Genomic DNA, 17,544 nt, shown 5'->3' with positions numbered 1-17,544 from the left:
CCCAGCATTCAGCCTCAAAATCTTTATTTCTGTTTGCGTCTTTTTCTAATCTCTTGCTTCTCATAATTGAGTGGTTTCCCAACTCTTCTCCTTGCACCCACTGTGCTTGTATGGATCAAATGACATAGCAAAAGTGAAAAAAACACATTGCAGCCTCTAAATATAAGAGGATATTGCTCTCTATTCCTTTAACTATTTTTCATTCCTTCCTCCATTTATTTATTCATCCTTCATTTGTCCATATACTTACTCAGGACCTAAGTACTTTCTTGGAGCTGCTTGTTACCGAGGGAGCTGCAAATTAAATACAAATTTCTCTTCTCCAGCAGGTAACGTTCCAGTTGAGGAAATCACATATCCATACTTCAAGGTAACTGGGTATTAATATAATTGAAACAAGGAAAAATGCTCTGGGATATGGAAGAAGGATCAGTAATGATGTTCTGGAGTGTTCTAGTTAGGCTGCAGGAGAAAGTGAGAGTGGGGAAGACTAGATTGTTTCATTACCAGGTGAACACTTCTCAGCACACTTAGAATAAAATTAACACTCTTTATTAAGGCCACCAAGAACCTTCATGATTAGGCCCCTTCTAAATTTCATCTAAGATCTTTCTTCTTATTGTCTGGGCTCCAGCCATACTCATCTTCTATCAGTGTCTTTAGCATACCAAGCAAGCCCTTCTGCACTCTGTGCCTTTGGACCAGAGGTTCTCTGTTCAGAATTCTGTTTCTACAGATCTTTGTGAGGCTAGCTCTTTCTTGCTATTTGACTCAAATGACAATCCTCAGAAAGGTGTTCCCTAAATAAGCATCTTAAGTAGCATCACTCTCTCCCAAGACCCTGTTTTTCAGGACTCCTGTTTTCTTTTTAAAAAATGTATCTGAAATCATTTTTCTTCTTCCCTCTGTCCCTCCCTTCCTTTCTTTTTACTTGTTTATTTCTTGATGACCAGTCCTGTCTTTCCTTTCTTAGGATGTCTATGTCACCATCTTGGACTGGAACTTCCTCAGGATATAAGCTTTTGACAGGTATGCATCTTGTCTGTGTTGTACACTGTACTGCCAGGGAACAGACAGAGCATGACCCATCATATGTACTAAATACAAAGCTACTGCTACTGGACAGCTTCCCTGGCTCCAGTCTCTCTCTCTTTCAGGGCCAATTGTCAAACTTCATTACTGGATTCTTTGTCCTTCATGCCTCTTTTATTATGTAACAAAATTCTGGCCAGAGTGATACATGTGGAAGTGAGGAATGCCAGTCCCAAGACTGGCCAATAAAATCTCCCATGTATGATCTTTTTTTTTTTTTCTTTTACTTTCTATTAAATGAATGAATAGGACTTCAGTGACTTAGAGAAGGGCAGGTCCACGACAGGGAAAAACACACGGTTCCTAAAAGACCATGTGTATGACTGCTATATTAGGAACGCTTGCCCTAAACTGTGATGAGAGCAAGAAATAAGTATATGTGTGTGTGTGTGTGTGTGTTCATGCACGCGTGTGCATGTGTATGATACCTCTGTTAATTTGGCACTTCTGTTATAACATTTAGTGTTACCCAAACTAATACACTTGACAACCAAATATTCCATCATTTGGCTATGGGTACTATTCCAATTCTTCAGGTACTATACATATTCTCAGTCACAAGCTATTCTTTCCTCTGAAAGGACAGCATCTTTAACTACCTTAATTCTACCTTAACATCTGTACTCTAGCATTATGCAATGAAAAGGGCATGGAACTTGGAATTATTTTAGAAAAACCTTAAGTTGAATTCAAGAACTACCTACCTAGCAACATTATATTTGGCATGTTATTTATCTCCCCAAAACATAGTTTCTTTTTATATGTAAAGCGAGGAAAATAATATATAACTCACCGCACTGTTATGAACAGTTAAATGAGACGGTGCACTTGACTTCCATGCTAATGAAACATACATTTCTTTCTCTGTTTCTCCAAGGAAATTTGTCTCCCTCCTTTACACCAGTAAAACTCTTCCAAGTCTTGCAAATGCTTCACTGTGCCCCTCATTTTCTGGAGCACAATGTTTACAAAATAGATAAAAGTGTGACCTCTAGGTTCAAATCTGGACTTGACCATTAATAGCTAAGTAAACTGAGACAAGTTACTTAACACCGTTGTGCCTCAGTTTTCACGATATTTAAAACTGAAATAATAATAGTACCTAACTTGTAATGTTCTTGTGAGGGTTAAATAAGTTAATATATGCAAAGCCCTTATAAGAGTGTGGGGCACAAAGTTAGTGTTCACTATTGCTTAGTTGTTATTTCAAAATTATTCTCTCAAACCTTTCAAACTCAGTCATCCCAGCTCATGTTGAACTGCCCTTCTCTATACTTAACATACTTGTTATGTCCATTGTATTGTCTTATTTCCTGTTAAAAAGAAATTCTTCCTAACTAGTAACTTTGCATGCTACAATTTTTAATATCCACTGTGTTCTATATCAACCCTTCTAGCCAATGTTCTAGGCAGCAAAATTGGAATTAAACTAAATTACATTTTAAAAAATGCAGGCCTACTGCCCTTGTGCACTCTATTTTATTACAATGTGTTGTTTTGTGCCTAATGCTAATATTTCTTCCCCCCTGTAATTCAAACAAAACAGAAACAAACTCATAAATACAGAGAACAAATTGGTGGTCGCCAGATGGAAGGGTGGCTAGAAGGATGAGGGGGAAAGGTGAAAAAAATTAAGAAGTACAAACTGCCATTTATTAATATAGTCACAGAGATGTAAAGTACAGCATACGGAATATAGTCAATAACATTGTAATAACTATGTATGGTGAGTACTAGATGGTACTAGACTTATCAGGGTGATCACTTCGTAAGGTATATAAACGTCTATTCACTATGTTGTACACCCGAAGCTAATATATTATATGTCAACTGTAGCTGAAAAAAGAAATTGAACAAAAATTTAAAATAAATGAATAAATAAATAAATTTAAAACTGTACTTTGGGTCGGGACAAACAAAAATGGGAGAAAAAAGATGCAATAGGTGAATAAGTGGATTAAAATTTCCGGAAGCTTGATTATACTAATAAAGGACTATAAATCCCATTATGAGCATTAAAAAATACATAGTCAAATATATCTATGAAATTATTGGTTATTTATTGATTATCTGAGTCAAAATAGAAAGAACAGAATTGATAGTAAATACGCTTATATATCTGTTACATTTTGCATGCTAAATCCAAAATATAATTGTTAGGCCCTATGTTATGATCCATTGCTTTGCATATTTTTCTCTTTGCTTCTAATTTCTATTGTTTAATCATTTAATTACAATCAAAGCAAGCACATTTGTCATAAAAACCTGAACAATGTTTTCTTATTTTGCACCAACTTGTATAAGAACCACAACTCTTATGTTCTAGGACCATCTCAAGACCTCTAGCACTCTTCCTTATTCTGCTGCATGAACAAATTATCTTTCAACAACTGCTTAGTTTTGTTATCTGTACAAGGGAATAATAATCCTAAAGACTCATATGAGATATTTTAGGGGTTCTGCCTAATTTCTGGTTGAAATAACTATAATTAAGAGAAAAAGATTAACAAATACATTTGCCATCTATTCCTCTTGTTTTAACCCTGTACTTAGTCAAATACCATAACAATAACATATCTGGATATCATCATTCAGGTCTTACAGAGAATCACCTCTACAGAGTTATAATTTTACAACTTTAGAATTTTATCATTAATATATTATATTAAGATCCACTATAAATAATTTTATATAATTTATAAGCTAGTTATTAAAGATGTTGTCTTTTATTTCATTAAAATGTTATTAAAGGCATACAGCATAAATTCTGGTGGAGTTCAGAACTTACTAAAGTATCTCCTGATGAACTAGTTGATTTTTATTTTTTATTGAAATTTATTAGGGTAACATTGGTTAGTAAAATTGTATAAGTTTCAAGTGTAAAATTCAATAATATATCTTCTGTATATTGCATTGTGTGCTCACCACCCAGAGGCTAGTCTCCTTCTGTCATCATATATTTGACTCCTGTTACCCTCTACGTCCTCCCCCGACCCCCCTTCCCCTGTGGTAATCACCATACTGTTGTCTGTGTTTATGAGTTTCTTGGTTTGTTTAGTTTGGTTCATTTATTGCTTTCTGTTTTATATCCCCCATTTGAGTGAAATTATATGGTTGTTGTCTTTTTATGTCTGACTTACTTCACTTATCATGATAGTCTCAAGACCTAAATGGCAAACAGCAATATTTCATCATTTTTTATGGCTGAGTAATATTCCACTGTACTATGTCTTACATCTTCTTTATCCAATCAACCATTGAAGCACACTTAAGCTGTTTCCATATCTTGTCTATTATGAATAATGCTGCAATTAACATAAGGATACATATATCTTTACAAATAAATGTTTTCAGATTTGTTGGGTAGATACCCTGAAGAGGGATTGCTGGGTCATATGGTGATTCTATTCTTAATTTGTTGATAAATCTCCATATTGTTTTATATAATGGATGTACCAATTGACATTCCTAATGACAGTGTGTGAGGGTTCCTTTTTCTCCACATCCTCTATAACACTTGTTAGCTCTTGTCTTGTTGATAACAACCATTCTAACGGGTGGTACCTCATTGTGGTTTTGATTTGCTTTGCTCTTACAGCTAGTCAATTGAACATCTTTTCATGTATCGTTGGCCATTTGTATGTCTTCATGGGAAATTATACCACAAGAATTATTCTTTTTCTTTCTTCCCTTGAATTACAGGACACTTAAGAGTTAGGATTTTTTATTAATTGTATCAGCCTCTCTTAATTTGATTTTTCTTTACAATTTTTTTCTATCCTACCTTTCTCCTTTTCCCTTCTCCTCAACATTGTTTTATCATTCAACTCTTCGATTTTTTCTCTTATTTTAATAGCTTCATTGTATTTTTACCTTTCACCACTGTTGCTTCAAATCCTTTAAAGAACATCTAATTTTCCTGCTTTCTAAACAGATGATTAGTCAACATGAAAAACTTATTTCTATTAGTTTTTATATCAGGGTTAAAATATAGAGTGGTAAGTGCTACCTTCTGGACACAGTAGACCAACTTTTCTAAATAAAAACAACTTAGTGGAAACTTTAGGAAAGAGGAACACTGCCACTGGTGATGCTTGTGGAGTAGGTCTTTATAGCTCAAAGTAATTCTGCTCCTATCTTAGACGATGTTTGAATTCAAAGGAATTATCTAAATCATCTAGACCAACACCCTATTTTCCATATTTTACCTATTTAAAAAAATGGAGTTAGCTTTGGCATAAGGATAGACGTATACATCAATGGGATAAAATGAGAGTTCAAAAAATAAACTCTCATATACAGGATCGTTTGATTTTCTACAAGGTTGCTAAAAAAGTTCAGTGAAAACAGAATAGCCTTTTCGACAAATGGTATTGGAATAACTGATATCTATATGCAAAAATGATTTTGGACTCATTCTTCCTTCCTTACACAAAAATGAACTCAAAATGAATCGGAGACCAAAACACAAGAGCTGAAACTGTAAGCCCTTCAGGAGAAAAGATAGGAGTAAACCTTGTGTTCCTGAGTTAAACAAAACCTTGCTAGACATGATACCAAAAACACAAGTGACAAATGAAAAGGCAAACAAATTGGAATTCATCGAAATTCAAACTTTTTGTGCTTTAAAAACAAAAAACACAAAGGACATAATATAACTCTGCAGGATGGAGAAAATATTTGCATATCATATATATTTGGTAAGAGGATTATACCTATAACATATTATTAAAATGTTCTTACAACTCAATAATAAATAGTTAAGTAACTCAATAAAAATGGGGAAAAAGATCTGAAGAGATATTTCTCCAAAGAAGATACCCAAATGATCAATAAGCACATGAAAAGAGACTCAACATCATTAGCCATCTAATGAAAATGCAAATCAAAACCATAATTAGATACCACTTTACACCTGCTTGGATTGTAATACTCAAAAAGATGGTGATAACAAGTGTTAGCAAGGATATAGAGAAGTTTGGATCCTTACACACTGCTGATGGAAATGTAAAATGGTGTAGCCGCTTCGGAAAACAGTCTGGCAGTTTCTTAAAAAAATTAATCATAAGATTACCATTTGACCTAGCAATTCTACCTCTAGATATATATCCCAGAAAAATGAAAACATATGTCCAGGCTAAAACTTGTACACACACATACACATATGCATTTGTACAGAGATGCTCATAACAGCATTATGTTCATAGCCAAAAATGAAAAACAACCCAAATGTTCATTAACTGATAAATGAATAAACAAAATGCTGCATATCTATACAATGAAATATTTTCCATCAATCGGAAGAACAAAATACTGATGCATGCTACAATATACATGGACCTTGAAAACGTCATAGAGCTTGAAAACATCATGCTAAGTGAAAGAAGCCAGTCACAAAGGACCACATACTGAATGATTCCATTTATATAAAATACCAGAATAGGAAACTCTAAAGAGATATAAAGTAAAATAGTTGTTGCCTAGAGATGCAGAAGGGAAACTTGGGGGAGGGGGGAATGAAGAAGGGTTACTAACGCTACAAATCTTTTTAGGGGTGATGAAAATATTATAAAATTGATTGTGTTGATGGTTGCATATATTAAAAGTTGGTGCATATATTAAAAGCAATAAAATGGATATTTTAAATGAATGAGTTTTGTGTGAATTATATTACAATGGCTGTAGATCTACCATCTATGTAATCTAATTATGAAAAACAAAACAAAACAAAACAAAAAAACAGATGCCAAAGGAAATGTGATTTTATCCAAGATGAAAATTCAGATCTCTGAACTGCCAGTCCAGTAGTCTTTCCACTGTGTCATGCCAGCTCTTTTCTCTCTCTCTCTCTCTCTCTCTCTCTCTCTCTCTCTCTCTCTCTCTCTCTCTCTTTTAAATCTCTCTTTGGTAGCTTTGATGTGACAGTGGCATAAGTAACTTGAGCCCTTCACTTTGCTATATGTTAATCACCCTTAAGCTTTCAGGGGTTTCATATATTGGGTTGTCGGAAAAGTCATGACGCATTTTTGCAATGAAAAACATAGAAAAAATACATCATGACTTTTCCAACAACCCAACATTTATCTGTAAAATGACGATAACATTACCTGATCTACCTACATTACAGAGATATCAGAGGAACACAAGAGAGAAGAAAGTGGTCTGAAAAGTATAAGGTTTTCAATATGTTAGAAGTTTTTCCTCTTCATCTGGCTGTCCCATCATGCCATACATGGCTAAAAAGGGAAATACTTCCTCCAACATAGTTACAAAAAGACAGTGGTTAAAAGACTTATGAATTCAGGCATACAACATTCCACAGTATATTCCCTAAGCATTCAATAACTTTACACAAAAATGTTAGATATTGATATACTGATTGATACAGGGCATCTTTTTATTTTTTTCCCTAAGTCTAACTGTTTAATGTTGCTGCAATGCAGACAGCTTGTTGCAGTTTATTTTTCTCAAATCAATAAACTTGCTAGAGAAGAAAAAACATATTCAATTAAAATTAAACTGTATACTTCTATTAAATATATTATCTTCATTTAATTGTCATAATTGATAATTTGATGCTATATGTGAATATCTTAAAGTACCACATTTATGTAGATATCTCTAAATACATCACTAATTGTTGCTAATGTGAAGCTAATATTTTTTGATTTATTGTTGTTATTGAAAAGGTTTACAGGAACAAATGAAACATTTAAATACAAAGGCCAATTCTTAGGTCTCATTTAGTTTATTCCATTCATTTGTATTAAGTGTACCTTTCTCTAATGTCTTAACAATTTTATCAAGAAACGTCAAAACTGAAAATACCTGTTAACGGTCAACATATTTTTATGTATTTCTGTTCTATGATGAAAAAATATTTTTGTTTTAAACACTCAGTTGGTTTATCAAAGGCCTAATTCTCTCATAAGCATCATGTTTTACTTTAAAATTCAGATTATTTAATAAACTGATTAAGACAGTCACTTTAAAACACAAATTACTATCATTCAGGGGTGGGCCATGTGTTGGTAACCTAGAATTCTGATTGGACAAAATTTAAAACCCAACAACTATAATTCCACAAATGTTGAAAATAAGTCTATTATCACTTTTGAGAAATACTTTGTCAGAGATACCCACTATTGCCAACACATTATCTTCTGGCATTATTCCTGGCACTTTTTGTCATACTTATAAAGGTGGCCATGTTCCCTGTGATTTTATATGGGCAAAGGCACTTATTATAAGCCAAATGTGCTTGTACTTCACCCCACTCTTCTGCAATTTTTTCGGCTTTTGATGTGTTGATTTTAGTCTATCTTTAATATAAAATGTATCTATAGACACTGTTGCAGAGTTAATGCTAAAACTACAAATCGATGACACTTTCAAGGCAAAGCAGAGACCTATCTGTTCCTTCAGCATTTTCTTCACCGAATTCTGACTTTCACTGCTCCATGATACCATCTGGCTGACATTTCATAGTTTATAAATGTAAAGATACCTACCTATGAGTTTAAAAATAGATCTGCACAAAAGAAATAAAAAAAACCCTTTATATACAACAAATTTGTTTTTAAAAATACAAAAATAACACGTCACTTTTGTCATGCTGACAGTTTGACATATATACACATGCAGGAGAAAAGTTCCAATTTAGTCAATTTGGACAGCTGAAGCTTGTATATTTTTAATATAGTGAACACTCTGTCACTGAGTTTTTACACTGACAGAGAGATGTGTATTCAAAATATTTCATGTACTAAATATTGCAGTAATCTCTGGATGTATAAATGGCAGTTATAATTGTTTCTGTTCTAATCGATTAACAATATGTCTTAAACAAGCTAATATTAAGTGCACTGAAAACCACAACAGTTCAAGAATCTATGACCTTATATAAAGAAATCCAAAATGTACAAAATAAAAGCAAGAAACAATTACTGCCATGTAACATTTTAAATTAAAAACTGCATAGAAATGCAATTTAAAATGGCTAACTCAAATTTACACCAAGATAAAAAAGTCAGCTGTAAATTCTACCAACAATGCTTGCAAAGATTTAGAAAAGGAAATGTATTCTCTTTGCTGGTATAATGGTGTAAATCAGATGTTTAAATCCACGGAAAAATCATCTGTTTCTGTCTTCTATCTCAAGAAACGAGCTTTTTAACAGTTGTTTTTATAAAACCTTTCCTTTCATTTAATCATAAGCAGGGCAATTTCCATATACCTTTTTACAAATCTGCTTCCTTGTAGCTTCCTCCAAGTTAGCACTGGCCAATAATTTCTTTATTGTTTCCTTTAACTCTTCATCGGTAGGAGGTTTCCTCAATTTTTAAATTAAAGGTTCATCATCTTACCTATCCTCAGATTCACTTTATTTTGAATTGTTTTAAGTTTTCTTGATGGTGCTGCTGTATGCTTTCTTCATATTAGCACTTTTTACAGATTTTTTTTTTTACTTTCAGAAGCGGCTTTCTGTTTAGATTTTTCTCTTTTAGGTGTCTTTTTTTTTTTTGGTGGCTTCTCTTCATTTTTCTTTTTTTTTTCATCTTCAGAAGTCTCTTCCTTGGTTTTCTTTTCATCTTCATCACTAAAAGGTTCATCTGACAGGATTTCAGGACACTTGGTTCGCTCAGCTTCCTTTGCCATTTCAGAACTGTTCCGCTCCTTTTTGTTGCCTTTGCTCGAAGTTTTTTTTTTAGATTTTGGCAATGGTTTGCCAGAAGTCTTTGGATGCATTAAGAAATTCAAGATCTTCACCAGTTCCCTATTTGAGCTCTCCAAATCAAGAACCTCACAGATGCTCTTTAACATGGCATTTCTAAAATTTTTCAACATTTCTTCCTTTTATCCTGGGTACTTTCTTTTTCAAATGGAAAGCCCCTGAACTGGCCCACATTCTTCTTTAATGAGGACACTGTGGCTGGTCTGTTGCAGTTTATGTAGATTTCTGAGTTCATCTGTTTTCTTCTTACTTGGAAAGAAATGTACCCTTTTAATTTCACAAAGTTTCTGCCCCTTTCCTTGTGCAATTGTGAATGGCTGTCTGTGTAAAGAAGAGACTTGTGCTGTCAACCTCTCTCCTTTTTTCTTTTCCCTCTTGCCTTCCACCAGGAGATTTCTTTTTCTTCCTTCTCCTCTCTGTCCTCCTTGTCCTCTTTACTTTCTCTCTCGGGCCAGAAATTTCAGGTTCTTTTTTGGATGCGGGCTGGTTGGGGATTCCCTCTCCCTGAGCAGCAGGACTAGAGGAAGATGTGCTGTGGACCACACGTGGGGGGTCCCTGCCACCATAGGCATGGCAAGCATGGGCACAAGGAGGCCCCGAGCTGGCCTCCAGTTTGGAAAAGAAGACGTGGAGCCCGCTGCCCAGAGTGACCCTCGTACCATGCTCTCCGCTCTCCAGAATCAACAAGATTCATGAAGCTATTTTATTTCGTTTCTTACTTTTGCTTTCCCCCCAATTGTTACGTACTTCTCAATATACATCTCTTAATATCTGCTAATTCGAGGCACTTGTGGCTAGTTGAGACCTAACATTCCTTTTATTACGCTGGATAATACTATTTTAACTGTAGAAAGCTCTTTTTAGGATGAGGGCAGAGAAGAGAGTAAACTGCTGTGTCAAAGGCTTGGAAAAGACTGCAATGAATAAAAAGAGCTGTTGTAAATCACCTCTGGAAGATCACCACTCCCAAGGGCATTGTCCAGATTTCTTAAGTTTCATTCATAGCTTAGTGATGAAGGGATGAATGGACCCAATTTTGCTTTGCATTGGGGGGAACAAATAAATCAGATATTTGTTATGTTTTCTTTTTACTGAAAGAAGCGTATAGATAGATCTTCAGCAGGATTGATTTTTCGAGTGAGTGTTGCATATAGTCTTACAATTTGTTCGATCCCTTACTAGATATTACACAACCTGTTAGCGGAATGGATCTGAGACAGACGGATGTGGGCTGCTGAGGCTGGCTTGTTGATTTGTTGTTTAGATGAACCAACACATACGATATATGAGTATTTGGAAGTAAACCACTGGAGACCAGAAACAGTTTCTACCCAATTTAAAACACCTTTGGGAGGACAGTTTCTCAGTAAATAATGCTTACGCCTCAGAAAGCTACTTACTATGAATACTCTGGAAACAGATAATGGAAATATTTTCAGTATACATACTGTCTAGTCTCCTGGAGTTAATCAAGAAAAACGTCTAACGTAGACTTAGAGAAGATTTAGGTTTTGGTAAATTTTTTAGATCACAAATGTGAGGACAGTACCCTCAAATTCATTGCTCTTGAGAAATGCAAAAAAAAAATTGGAAAAGATAATTAGAATTTGGACCACAGAAATTATGTTCAGATATAAATATATTATTCATAAATTTGTTTAGCATTCATAACATTCTCCTAACTCAGCCTCAAGGTTAAGCAAAATTTTCAAGGGTGGCTTTGTTGATGTATAAAATATTAGACTCATTAGAAATACATATATACATATGCACATACATGGAAGGAAAATACACCTCCAAATTTAAAGTATTTATTTTGGAATAATGGGATGACATTTCAATAGTTTTTATATTTCTAGTCTTCAAATTTCTATGATAAACATGTACAACTTTTAAAATAAAAAAAGGCCAAAACAAATTCCATTTGAATGTAACCCTCAAAAATATACATTGGATTGGGACATACGAGGCTTGACATATTTTTATGTGCTAAATAAAAAAAATACATAGCATTGCCACTAAGATGGGGATTAAAACCCCCTGGCATGTGGGCCATATTTATTTGCCATTTAATGTGGTGGTTCTTCCCTCTTTCTCTATATCTCTTAATTTCTATTCTGGCAGCAAGAATACGTCTATGCATTTGTAATGAAACCTCCTCTGCCACTTGGAAAGGGACATGAAGCCCATCAACTATTCCCAGTTTACTAAGGACTGAATCTCCTCTTGCTTAGCAAATGGCTTACGGAGCAGCGCCCTTGCTCTTCCGGGCTCCTCCATGATCTGCCTTTTGCGTAGACCTTTGAAATATTGCTGATAATGGCACACCAGCATGAAAGAAAGGGAGAGTGTTATAATGGCCAGTTTCTAAAAGCTGTGTTGCCTTCCTTTTTCCTGGGTAAAAATCTGAAACCTATCACTAGTTATAATGTATAAATAATGTTTACCCTGGTCCATTATCAGGGTTGCGATTGCCATTTCAAAACAAGTAAGTTGAAGTTGAAGCAGTGAAAACAGCTAGGTTTTGGTGAAGATATATCTCTTCTCTGAAACCTCATGGTTAATAGCCTTCTCACTTAATTGGTACACTCACAGTTATAATAAGGATATTCTCTAATATTTTTTCCATATATAATAATTCAACATCTCATAAAAAACAAATAAAAACCAAACAGTCTTCAAAGAAATAAGGTGCAGTTATTGAACAGGAAAGAAAATACTTCAAGGGCATAACAATGTGAACTTGTTAGTGGTGTATTTCATCACAAAGTAGCACTTAAAAGTCTTTAATTTTATATTCTATTTTGACAAATAAAATGAAATTCTAATATATTAGGTATATGCCGTTTATGGGTGTGTACACTTAATATACACTAAACATACACACACCACATACACAATTTAGGTCATTAAATATATGGGATGATAATGAGTCAGTCTCAGAAGGTTCAAATCCTAGCTCTTTCACTTACTGTTTGGCTTTGGGCAGTTTACTTAACCTCTCTGTGCCTCAGTTTCCTTCTTTGAAAAATGAAATTATTAGTGTGTCTAACATCATAAAATTATTGGGAAGATTAAATGGCTCCATGAATGTAAACATTACAATGGTGCCTGCCACATGTTTCCCCACATATACTTTGGAAAGTTCTCTCAGTATTTTGATAACTACAATGAGATTGATATTTTTCTCTCTGAGACTGGGATGTTACATCAGGATGCTGGAACATCAAGCACGTATTCCCTGATTCTAAGGGTCAGGAATCTCTTCCTCAAGAGTATACTAGAAACTGAGAGTCAGAAAACTACAGAGGAAACTGAGGGTGAGGGTTTGGTGAGTGAGCACTGGAGAAATAAGGCAAGCAAGAAAAAAGAGAAACAAGTAATGAAAACAGTTAAATTCGTGACAGAAATACAATCTGCATTTATTTTGTTTGTTTTCTTTTGCCTTCCATATAGCACTTCATTGTGTTTATACAAAATGGAAGTTACATGATTCACACTGCATGAGCTAAATAAAACATACAAAGTTTAGATTACTTTATTCCTGTATGTCTTGGTACTCTACACCAGATCCACGTTTGTATCTGTCACATCCCTAATTAAGTTTCATTAATCACTGTGTGATAGCTAGACAGTTGAGGCATAGTTTATGAGAAATATTCAAAAGACTGTTCAAAACTTAAGTAAACATCCAATTCCTTTCTGAAGTAGCCCAATATCGCAGAAGATCTGAGGTAAGCCTTTGTTTTAAAGACCATGGTTTATTTTCAAATTTCAGTTTTATTTTGTAAGTTATACCTTTCATATGCATAACTCTATTTTTTGGGAGGGTGGATTAATTATGGGGTTTTTTTCTTTTGGAATTGCTTGTCATGCATTTCAATTAGCATTGTTATCCATTTATCTTTCTAAGTATCTCCAAGTGTTTAGATTTAGTTTATAGATTTGACTATTTACTGGCAGCTACTGGCAAAGGAAAGCTTGGGTCACAAATATGGCATTTCTTGGACAGGCCATTGTACAGACTATGTTACAGATACTAGTCCTATTTATAACTGTACTTCTAAATGTCATTTCATTGTGAGAAATTTTTTTAAAAGTAAAAGTTTTTGTTTTTTTTTATGGATTAAGATAGGTGAAGAAATACATAAAATATGGAAATGACAATATCAAAATCAAACCTTTACGTTGGGACATAGATTTGCTAAAAATGTCAGCACTTTTCCCTCAAAATTCTGGGTATGGAAAGATGTGTGTTTCCCTGAATTAAGAGCTGTAGACGTCCCTCTCTCTGAAAAAAATTTTTTTTCTGGGCAAATGGAAGCATTGAAGGCAAGAGAGGTGTTTTTACTGTTAAGGCTCCACTCATCTATACAAACAGAAAACACTGCGGCAGTTTTCAGAGGTGATGATAGCATCGTCTTCATGGCGACAAGAGGCAGTTCCTGGGGGGCAGTTTCTCAACTATAGGAATCTTGGAACTGGAAAGGCTTTCTTCTGAAGCCTTACATCCAACTAAAACCTTGGATTTTTCTAGACCAGACCTAGTCTCTGTTTTGCTTTTGTGTGTGTTTTTACATTCTCTCCATGAGCAAAACTCATGTGTTGGAAGCCAGTCCTAATTATGGTAACCACATTTGCAGTTCTAAGGCACTAGAGCAAAAGAAATCAATGAGAGGGAAACACCCTGGGAGAAGACTGAATGAACTCTTAGTTCACTAAAATTTTGTGACTAATCAGTATCCTCTTCTTTCGACATCCCATATACAACCGTAACTGATCTTCTCTTTACTTAGTAGAAAACAACTGGAAACTTTCCAATTGTGATACAATCTTTTTGTTCAATTGTCGGCCAGTAGTAGTTTTAAAAGAAATCATTTTCTGTATTTTCCTCAGAGGTGTCTTAATTTTCCCCATCAAACTCATAATCCAAATGTACTAAAGTCAGCAGGAACTAATGCCTAATTTGCTTCTATGTATGGTGGAATCGAGTGCCAAGGGTCATCCACGGCCATTGCCCGGCTTCAAATATTCATGATTCTCCACAGTCCAAAATGCATTAAAGGTGGGAATGATGCCAGCAACACATAGTTTTCCTAGTGACAAGGAGCCTTCTCCGATCAAAGGAGCAAGATGCTGAAGACTTCAAACTAAACTGTCTTTGTGAGAGACACAAAAGGAACGTCAAACCTCACACACCCTGTTTCAGTTACGGAACATCAATGAAATAAAGAAAAAAAAACCATAGATGCTGATTCTTTTTCTCTTACGAACTCCTTTTACTGCAACTACCTTGTTTTCCTCCTTTCTTACCATTGCCGTTCAGCAAGGATATTATGCACTAAAACTGGAAAACATTATTAATGTTTCAAAGATAAAATGAATGACTATTGAGGAATTAATAGCATTTATGCCAGTCAGATTTTGCTAATGGAGCCTGAGTGACATGTAGAGAATAATTCAAGAGCAAAGTTAAAATGGAAATAGGAGCTATAAAGCATACATAAGAAGCAAATACACATAATAATTTAAGTTGTCCCTTTATGTCATTTGTCACCCAGCTGCATCTGCTCTTACACCTGTGCTCCATTGCTAGATCTACCCTGACACCCTGGAAATGTTAGGCATGCAGCCAACTTCATACCCAGCCATTCCTATGACCAGACCCAGCTACCAACTTGCTTTTTTCTTATATTAAATCAAGTATCAACCTCAGGGATCTGAACTACTCCTGACTGACAGGACCAACAGAAAGTTCTAGTCTAATTACTTCTTAGGAGTAGTTCTCAGTGCAAAGAGTTACTACTGACCTACTTTGGACCTACTGAAATAATTTATCAGGCAAGACAATTAAGGGAACATAAAGCTGTTTCTAAAACCAACCAAGTATCAGAAATATTTGTTGAAATCATAAATTGGTATTCCCAGTGCTATCAGATGGGGTTTTATTACTTTGCAATGAGTCAATTTTATTATGTTTGACTTATTTATAAGCCATTCTTTTCCTTTATAAATTATATTTGACAGGATGTATTTGGGAGTCTCTTTGATGTATAAATGTATTAGTTTTTACTTTTTTCAGTCTAGATATGAAGAGAAACAATCTTTTAAGCCCTTCTTTTCATTACTTCTTAACCCCTGTCTCATAAACAGGCCACACATCCCTGTGCACAGGCATTCCAATTATTTCTGAAGTCCATCCTAAATAAAGGGAGGCCTCACTCTGAGAGTGGATATATCTGTGGTGTGGACCACCTCATGCGAACTTTTAATTCTCTCTTCTGAGAGATTAATCCTTCCTACACTTAGGTAAATACTTATAACTGAAGAATGTTTTTGTAGCAATGGGCTTTCTTCCCTACTAAGAAAACCTGGTCATTTTCTGACTTTTACAGCCTTGATGTTCTCCATAAGAAGAAGAAAAAAGACAAGAAAAAAATATTTAAATAAAATCATGGCACATAAGTGAGAGGCATATATGAGTGTATAAACCATGTTTTCTCAAAATAAACTCATTGAAATGTTATGTCATTAGTACATGATTTATCAATGACATCCTCTAATTAGTATTTTTTCTCCTTTACCTTTACTCTCCTTACTCCTCTCCATTTTATTTGTTATTTTTTTCCTCATGCCTAGTGTGACTCGCTTCTTAACTCCAAAACTCATCTAGGTAACTATGAAAACAAGATAAGCTGATTGTGTACCAGCTTTTTAATTCAAACAAAGACTTACCATCATCTAGAAAGTACCTGAGCACCTCTGACTAACTAGACTTAATCTTTGTGGTGAAATGTAAAATATTAATTTCATTGGCCATGGTTAAAGAAAGATCAGGAGGTAATTTTTCACCTTTGTTTCAATATTGCAGATACAATAATAACATTATCTCTCAGTAGTATTTATCCATATCTTGTTATTAGTTCATAATACAGGGCTGAAAAAATATGTATGCATAAAATTGTAGTTTAGTTGGCGTCAAAAGGAAAAGGGAAAATAACACAAAACACTGAGTTGTCCTCTTTGTTGTCACCCAACATATGCAGTATTTTATGTTTTCAAGAGGACCTGGCATGGTTTCATCCAAAATCAATAGCACATGAAAGCTCCCCTGAATCAGCCAACTGTATGAGAGTCAGATCACTCCCCTATTGCTTCCTATCTTGCTTTATAGCCTCTTTTATTCCATGCCTATTTAATTTCATTTATTGCTTTATTCTTGTGTCCTTCAGCTCTTCCCAATCTGCCCTTCATGGTCATAACTAAATACAATATATTAACATACAAAGGTATTTATGTAAATGAAAATCAATATGCTTATCATTTCAGTACTGTTCCTTATTGCTTACATTGGACATTTTAAGTACATTTTATTTAAACGCTAACAACTTTTCATTCTTGCCTGGGAAGTAAAATGATCTTCTTGGCGTCTTGCCCCCTGCAGCCCTCTAATCTTCACAGCTATGGCCACTTAGCCCCATCTGGAGGTTCAGCCTTAGTCCACATTTTGATACTAATCTTGTCTCTAGGCTGGGGATGTACAAGTATCCTTAGCCAAAAGCTAACTGATTCAGCATCCAGTCAGCCTTGCTGCTGGTTTCATTCTGACCTTGTAATTTATTTCTGAGGCCTGGGCTCTTGTCCCAGCCCCCTGTAACCAAGGCTTGGCTTTCTACACCAGTTCGGGAAGTGGGTATCTCTCCAGTTTCTCCCATATC

The 17,544-nt window shown here is 34.8% G+C and overlaps 1 protein-coding gene and 1 pseudogene across 2 annotated transcripts in view; both read right to left on the bottom strand.

The window, feature by feature from the left end:
* TMEFF2 (transmembrane protein with EGF like and two follistatin like domains 2) overlaps positions 1-17,544 on the bottom strand; it is a 235,552-nt gene that overhangs the window by 85,370 nt on the left and 132,638 nt on the right. The gene's annotated exons all lie outside the window — the stretch shown is intronic.
* On the bottom strand, positions 9,249-12,106 carry LOC109393274 (protein DEK-like; annotated as a pseudogene).

The sequence above is a fragment of the Hipposideros armiger genome, unplaced genomic scaffold (assembly GCF_001890085.2).
Source record: "Hipposideros armiger isolate ML-2016 unplaced genomic scaffold, ASM189008v1 scaffold_372, whole genome shotgun sequence".
NCBI lineage: Eukaryota > Metazoa > Chordata > Mammalia > Chiroptera > Hipposideridae > Hipposideros > Hipposideros armiger.
This window is presented reverse-complemented; position numbering and strand designations above follow the sequence as displayed.